This window comes from Jaculus jaculus, chromosome 3 (genome assembly GCF_020740685.1).
Source record: "Jaculus jaculus isolate mJacJac1 chromosome 3, mJacJac1.mat.Y.cur, whole genome shotgun sequence".
Lineage (NCBI taxonomy): Eukaryota > Metazoa > Chordata > Mammalia > Rodentia > Dipodidae > Jaculus > Jaculus jaculus.
The window spans coordinates 17,339,401-17,347,714 of NC_059104.1; positions in this window are offsets into that span (position 1 = coordinate 17,339,401).

Below are 8,314 nucleotides of genomic sequence, written 5' to 3' on the forward strand. Positions count from 1 at the left end.
CCTAACATGCAAGAGGTTGAGACAAGAAAGTCATAAATTTAAGGCCAGCCTGAGTTAAATTATTGAGACCTACTTTAAAAAATTAGTAAATAAAAAATGTTTAAGGGCTGGAGAGATGGCTTAGCGGTTAAGCACTTGCCTGTGAAGCATAAGGACCCCGGTTCGAGGCTCGGTTCCCCAGGTCCCACGTTAGCCAGATGCACAAGGGGGCGCACCGCGTCTGGAGTTCGTTTGCAGAAGCTGGAAGCCCTGGCGCGCCCATTCTCTCTCTCTTCCTCTATCTGTCTTTCTGTCTGTGTCTGTCGCTCTCAAATAAAAAAAAAAATTTAAAAAAATGTTTAAGTATAGAGAATTCTTGACTCTCAACTGAAAAGGCCTAATACACTTAAAAAAAATTTTTTTTGTTCATTTATTTATTTATTTGAGAGCGGCAGACACAGAGAGAAAGAGGCAAAGAGAGAGAAAGAGAGAATGGGCGCGCCAGGGCCTCCAGCCACTGCAAACGCACTCCAGACGCGTGCACTCCCTTGTGCATCTGGCTAACGTGGGACCCGGGGAGTTGAGCCTTGGACTGGGGTCCTTAGGCTTCACAGGCAAGTGCTTAACCACTAAGCCATCTCTCCAACCCCTAATACACTTTTTAAGTACCCTTCTAGCAGCTCCCACAGCCCGTGCCTCAGGTTTCCCTAGTCTACATCCTTTCTCTTTTGTTTGTCTAGATGGTGTCCATGGCTGGAGAGAAAGAAAAGAACAAGGATGTTAATTGGGTCCTGCAGGAAAGAGGCTGCCTGCCCATAACTTAATATGTCCTTCTCCACTTGCTTCCACATAGCCTCCTCCTCCATTCATGAAACAAGATGGGCTTTTTTCCTGCCTTTCCAGTTGGTTGTACAGTGACCTCTGTACGGCTGCCGGGGTGTGGTGAGTGGGGAGCGCAGTGTGGTGAACGTGGCAAGCCAGGTCTGACCTACCTCCTCTCACAGCTTGCTTAAGCCCTCTGATTCTGCCCAGGCTCCAGCCCAGGTGTTCCTTTTCCATCCTACAGTGCTCTGCTCAGGACCCACCTGATGGCGAGCGAGTGGGCACATTGGTCTGGTGAGGCTGTGCCTTCAACAACAAACTGATTTTGTCACCACTCTAGAGGAAAGGAATCTAAGGCCAGGGTTTCTGAAGTCCCTCTTTGTTTGCAGATGGCTGTCTTCTCCCTGTGGCCTCACATGGTCTTCTCTCAAATATCAAAAATCCAATTCAGGACTAGAGTGAAGGTCAGTGGCTAAAAGTGCCTGCTCCGTGTTCCTACTGACTTGAGTTTGATCCCCAGCACCCATGTAAAATGGGATGCAAAGGTTGCAGACCAGCTAGGCTGGGCTACCTAGCTGCAAAGAACCCACATCTCAAGGTTGTCCTCTGACCCCCCCCCCACATGTGTACGGTGTGGCTGCATGTATATACACAAACGCAAATTTAAAAATAACATGCCTTAATTAAGGAAAACATTTCTAAATACCGTCTTATACTGAGACGCTTGCAGTTAGTCCTTGGTGTCTGGTGTTAACTTGACAGGATTTCGAATCCCTATGGAAACAAATCTCTGGTCATGTCTGTGACAGGTTTTCTAGATTGAGTAAATTAAGGTGGGAGGACCCACCCTAACTGTGGGTGGTACCATCCCATGGTCTGGGGTCCTGAACTGTCTGAAGAGGGGAACGCACAGCGCCAGCACCCATCGCTCTGCTCTGCTGCCTCGCTATGGACGGAATGTGACCGGCTGCCTCCAGCTCCTGTAACTGTCACTGTGCCCGTCACTAAAAGAAACCCTTCGCTTCCTTGGACTTGATTTTTGCCCTTTTGTCCTAGCAACAAGAAGATGGCTAATCCAGCACTTCAGCACAGGAATCTGCGGGTAGAAGGACAGATCAGCTCTTAACAGTCGAATCTGAATGAATTTATCACAGACGGGAAGTCGGGATATGCAGTCCCCCGGGCTCTTAGAATCAAGCCTGCCACTGGCCAGTTTTCAGAGACGTGACGTTCTCCACCGCAGTTGAAATGGTCTTTCTCACCAAACCTAGGGAATTGCATATGGATTCTTTTTTTTTTACTTATTTGAGAGCGACAGACACAGAGAGAAAGACATAGAGGGAGAGAGAGAGAATGGGCGCGCCAGGGCTTCCAGCCTCTGCAAACGAACTCCAGACGCGTGCGCCCCCTTGTGCATCTGACTAACGTGGGACCTGGGGAACCGAGCCTCGAACCGGGGTCCTTAGGCTTCACAGGCAAGCGCTTAACTGCTAAGCCATCTCTCCAGCCCTGCATATGGATTCTTACTGGGCAGTGTTACAACTTTCTACCCCTGCCACTCTTCCCCCCCCTCCCCCCCACTCCCAACACTAGGATCCACCAGAAATGCTTGTACCTCAGGTTGGATCTAATGCAGAGCCATTTCCTGTTCCAGATGCCACCTCAGAGCTTACAGGTTTGGGGGGGGGGTCCCACAGTCTATGAGGTGGAATGTGAAACATTGCTCCTTTGTTCCAGAGGTGTATGATACAGAAGTTTGACTTTTACTTTGGAAGGCCTGTCCTAACCATTGGACTTCCCAAGACTTCATTGAAATGGCACATCCCTGAGCTGTCGCTGGATGTATCTCCCACCTACTGGGGGTGAATGTGAGTCGCCAAAGTATATGATGTGGACCCATGTGACAGTCTGCAGGATGTTGAGAAGACCTGTTTCCCAGAACAGAACTTGTAGTGGTTTGATTCAGGTGCCCTCCCTGGCCCCCATAAACTTAGGTATTCTGAATGGTAGGTCCCCAGCTGATGGCAATTTGGAAATCAAAGCCTCCTGGAGGCAGGGCTTATGGGTGTTAAAACCAGCTTCCTCTTGCCAGTGTTTGGCACACTCTCCTGTTGCTGTTGTACACTGGACGTTGGTCAGGAGATGATGTCCACCCTCTGCTCATACCATCGTTTTCCCCTGCCATCATGGAGCTTCCCCTCAAGTCTGTAAGCCAAAAGAAACCTTTTTATTCCCCCACAGGCTTCTCTTGGTTGGGTGTTTTCTGGCAGCAATGCGAACCTGACTGCAACAAGAACTCATTCACACAGCCCTGGGGTGAAACTGAACCCACCCAGTTCTGTGTGCACAGCAGACACGGGGAAGCACCCTTCTCCAACTCCAAGAGCCTTCTCAGGTGCCCGAGCTAAATGCCATGTGGCCATGGGCACTGCCTGTGGAGCTGCTGGAGCGAGACATTACCTCAAACAACGGCAACAAGTTAGCCTCCATGGCGATGTTGAGAATACCACCCTTGAGGGTCTTGGGTGCGGAATCCTGCCCTGGCTCTGTCCACCCGCCTGGGCCCTGCCAAGCTCAATGCTGCTGTGTCACACCTGCAGACCACAGCCGGCCGAATCCAGAAGCAGCTCCAGGGACAGTGCCTGTGGTGTGGCCACATGGCATCTTAGCTCGGGCACTTTTGTATTTTTTTTTTTTTTTTTTTTGGTCTTTCGAGGTAGGGTCTCACTCTAGCCCAGGCTGACCTGGAATTCACTATGGAATCTCAGGGTGGCCTTGAACTCACGGCAGTCCTCCTGCCTCTGCCTCCCGAGTGCTGGGATTAAAGGCGTGCGCCACTACACCCGGCGTCGGGCACATTTTTTGTAAACCGAATATGGCAGTTGGGTATGGTAGCTTAAATCTATAATCCTAGCCCTCGGAAGGCTGATGTAGGATGATTGGCATGAATTGGAGGTCAGTTTAGGGTAGAGAGTGAGTTCCAGGTCAGCCTAGGCTAGTGTGAGACTCTGTCAAAGAACAACTAGGGAATTTTGGAGCCGGCTTTTTTCCCCCATTGACAGGACATCATGAGCATTTTTACATGCTATGAGATCTTTTGCCGTTTTATTGGCTGTAGGATTATGGTTTGTTTGTTTTTCTCTAAGGCAGGGTCTCAGTCTAGCTCAGACGGACCTGGAATTCACTATGGAATCTCAGGGTGGCCTTGAACTCACAGCATTCCTCCTGCCTCTGTCTCTCGAGTGCTGGGATTAAAGGCGTGTGCTCCCACACCTGGCTTGGATTATGTTTTCTAAATGTCCTTTTAAAATTTGATTTATTTCCAAGCAGAGAGAGGTAAAAGGGAGACAGACAGAATGGGTGGACCAGGATGTCCAACTGCTGCAAATGGAGTCCAGATACATGTGCCACTTTGTGCATCTGGTTCATGTGGGTCCTGGGGAACTGAACTTGGGTCATTGGGCTCTGCAGGCAAGCGCCTTAACTGCTAGCCATTTCTCCACCTCAGAAGTATGTTTTTTTAAATTTTTTTTCTTTATTTATTTGAGAGTGACAGACAGAGAAAGAGGCAGAGTGAGAGAGAGAGAGAGAGAGAATGGGTGTGCCAGGGCTTCCAACCACTGCAAATGAACTCCAGACGCGTGCGCCCCCTTGTGCATGTGGCTAACGTGGGTCCTGCGGAATCGAGCCTCGAACCCAGATCCTTAGGCTTCATAGGCAACCACTAAGCCATCTCTCCAGCCAGAAGTATGTTTTTGATTGCTTATTCCAGCAAGAGTATGGAAGATGAATTTGAGAAAGACAAGACTGAGTTTCTACAGGACTCCAACTTGGATAGCTGTTTCAGTGAGCCAGGCTTAGGATTGCTGACAGACAGAGAGGTGCGGGCAGATGTGAGAACTTAAAGATTAAAAAAAATAATAACTTTTTAAAATTTGGTTTTGTTTTACAAGATAGGGTCTTGCTTTGGTCTGGCTGACCTGGCATTTACTATGTAGTCTCAGGGTGGCCTTGAACTCACAGCAATCCTCCTACCTCTACCTCCTGAGTGCTGGGATTAAAAGTGTGATACTGGGCTGGAGAGATGGCTCAGCAGTTAAGGGTACTTGCTTTCAAGGCCCGACAGCCTGAGTTCTGTTCCCTAGGACCCACATAAAGCCACATGCACAAAGTGGTCCAGATGTCTGGAGTTTGTTTGCAGAAGCAGGAGGCCCTGGGACACCTATTCTCTCTCTCCTTTCTGTCTTTCCCTGTCTTCCTCTTTCTCTCTCATAAATAAATAGATAAATGTTTTTTTTTAAAAAAAAAAAAAACTTATCAGGGCTGGAGAGATGGCTTAGCGGTTAAGTGCTTGCCTGTGAAGCCTGAGGACCCCGGTGCGAGGCTCGATTCTCTGGGACCCACGTTAGCCAGATGCACAAGGGGGCGCAAGTTCGGTTTGCAGTGACTGGAGGCCCTGGTGCGCCCCTTCTCTCTCTCTATCTGCCTCTTTCTCTCTCTCTGTCACTCTCAAATAAGTAAAAATAAACAAACAAACAAAAATTTTAAAAACTTATCAACTGGTGATATGTGGAAGTTTCTTTCTTGGGTAGCATTTCATAGTTTTGGCAGTTGAGTTGGAACGTTGAGTTAAACTTAAGGGTTGGTAAGCTTTACCAAGCCATCAAATAAATGACCCTGAAGATCATACTGGTAGGCTCAGGTTCTAAATATATTTGGTATTAAGTGTCCACCTAGGAGTGGAATCTCATTGGGGAATCTGGGCACGTGGGATCTAGTGGGAGGTAATGAAGTCACTGTGGATAGCACCTTTGGAAGGGATTAATGTAGTTCTCCCAGGAAGCTGGTTAGTTCCCACAAGAGTGACCTGCAGAGCGGCTGCTGAGTCTCTTCTCTGGCTTCCTTTCCCACCATGAAATCCATAGTATAGACCCCTGTTGAGAAGATGTCTGCCCTAATGAGAGATCCCAATGGTGGAGATGCCCAGTCTCAGATTTTTGGGCCTCCTCTCTCTAAGCTACCCAAGTGCAAGCATTTTTTTGTTTTTCAGTGCTAAGGATCGAACCCAGGGCCTTGTGCTTGTTAGGCAAGCACTCATCCACTGAGCTAAATCCCCAACCCCTAGTGCAAGCTTTAAAAACAAAGTTTTTGGGGGGTGGGGACTGGAGGGATGGCTTAGTGGTTAAGGCCTTTGCCTGCAAAACCAAAGGATCCCAGTTCTATTTCCCAGGACCCACCTCAACCAGATGCACAAGGTGGCGCATGCATCTGGAGTTTGTTTGCAGTGGTTGGAGGCCCCGGTGTACCCATTCTCTCTCTCTCTCAAATACATAAAAAACATGTAAAAACATAAAAAAAGAAATTTAAATAATTTTTATTTGTTAGAAAGACAGAGGCAGATAGAGAAAGAGAATGGGCACACCAGGGCTTCCAGCCACTGCAAACAAAGCCCAGACATTTGTGCCACCTTGTGCATCTGGCTTACATGGGTCCTGGAGAATCGAACCTTGGTCCTTGGGCTTTGTAGGCAAGTGCCTTGACTAAGCCATCTCTCCAAGTGTCCCAAGGGCAAGCATGTTATGACAGCAGTAGAAATTGGCCTAAGAGATTTGGCTTTGCTTGTAGGCATTGAACTTCCCTTGGCAGTAGCATCACCCCTTTCCTCATGAGTGACGTCCTTAGGGTGTGCTTGCCATACTAGTGTAGACTTGTAGCTCTTGGGCGCGTCATCCTAGCTTTCCTGCACCTGCACATGCAGCATCTCCATTGGTAAGGCCTTATAGGTGTAGGGAAGCTTGTTGTCGCTGCCTCTTGGTCTCAGTTTCTCTTTGTTTCTTTCTCTGCTCATGTGCACATCTCCCTCTCTCCCCATCCCAGAAAGAACTCCTCTCCCCTCCCCTCCCCTCTTGTTTTACATACCACTGTTTCGTAACATATAGCTCACTTTCTTCCTTGAATTCCATGCCTAGTGAGAAAAATAAGCTAGTTTCATAAGTATTGTGCTTGCTTCTGATATTCTGGGTTTGTTTTTTATTTTAGTATTTATTTATCTGAGAGGGAGAAAGCAGCAGAGGAAGAGAGAGAGAGAATAGGCACGCCAGGGCCTCCAGCCACTGTAAATGAACTCCAGATGCAAGTGCCCCCTTGTGCATCTGGCTTACGTGGGTCCTGGGGAATCGAACCAGAATCCTCTGGCTTTGCAGGCAAATGCTTTAACTACTAAGCCATCTCTCCAGCCCACTTTTTTTTTTTTTTTTAAGAAAGGCTTGGGCTGGAGAGATGGCTTAGCAGTTAAACGCTTGCCTGTGAAGCCTAAGGACCCCGGTTTGAGGCTCGGCTCCCCAGGTCTCACGTTAGCCAGATGCACAAGGGGGCGCATGCGTCTGGAGTTCGTTTGCAGAGGCTGGAAGCCCTGGCGCGCCCATTCTCTCTCTCTCTCCCTCTATCTGTCTTTCTGTGTGTCTGTCGCTCTCAAATAAATAAATTAAAAATTAAAAAAAAAATTTCAGCTATTAAGAAAGGCTTACCATTAATCCTTGCTTTAAGACTTCTTTGTAGAAACATCTACTTTTTATCTTTGAGTAATTTTTACCCTTAATGTGAACAGTGTTTCTAATGCTACTATGCATATAACTAAGGATGTTGGTTACTTTTCTTGTTGTGACAAAATACATGGCAAAAGCAGCTTAAGGAAGGGTTTATTCTGGCTGCAATTGAGAGAATAGTCCTCAATGGCATGAAAAGCATGGGGCAGGCGTGTGAGGCATCTAGTCACATTGCATCCACAGTTAGGATAGGAAGCAGACAGTGATGGACACTGGTGGTCAGCTCATTTACTCCTTTTTCTTCAGCCCAGGACCCCAAACTTTGAGCCTCCCATATCCGCAGTGCATCTTCCCTGCTTAGTGAAATCTTTCCCCATAGACATACTCCAGAGGTGGTTTTCCATGGTGATTCTACATTCCATCATGATGACAGTGAGAATTCACCATCTCTTGGGTTGGAGATATGGCTTGCCTGCAAAGCCAAAGGACCCAGGCTCAATTTCCCAGGACCCATGTAAACCAGATGCACAAAGTGGCACGCATCTGGAGTTTGTTTGCAGTGGTTGAAGCCTCCTTGGATTATCTTCCATTAACTAAGTCAATTTTCAGTACCAAAGAATTAATTGTAATTCTGTCTTTTCCTTTGTCTCTAAACTACAGGGGCACCCTCAGCTGAATGTCTAACAAAATTCTACATTTCGCTTAGTCATTGTCTATTAACTATTGATTTGGAGTGAAAATGCTTTTATTCTTTTTTAAAAATCCATTTTGAGACAGAGAGAGATTGAGAGTGAGAACGAGAGAGAGAGAATAAGGGTGTGCCAAGGCAGCCACTGCAAATGAACTCCAGACGCTTGTACCACCATGTGCATCTGGCCTTGTGGGCCCTGGGAATCAAACCTGGGTCTTTAGTGCCTAACTATTAAGCCATCTCTCCAATCCTGTTATTACTCTTTTAATGTCCACAA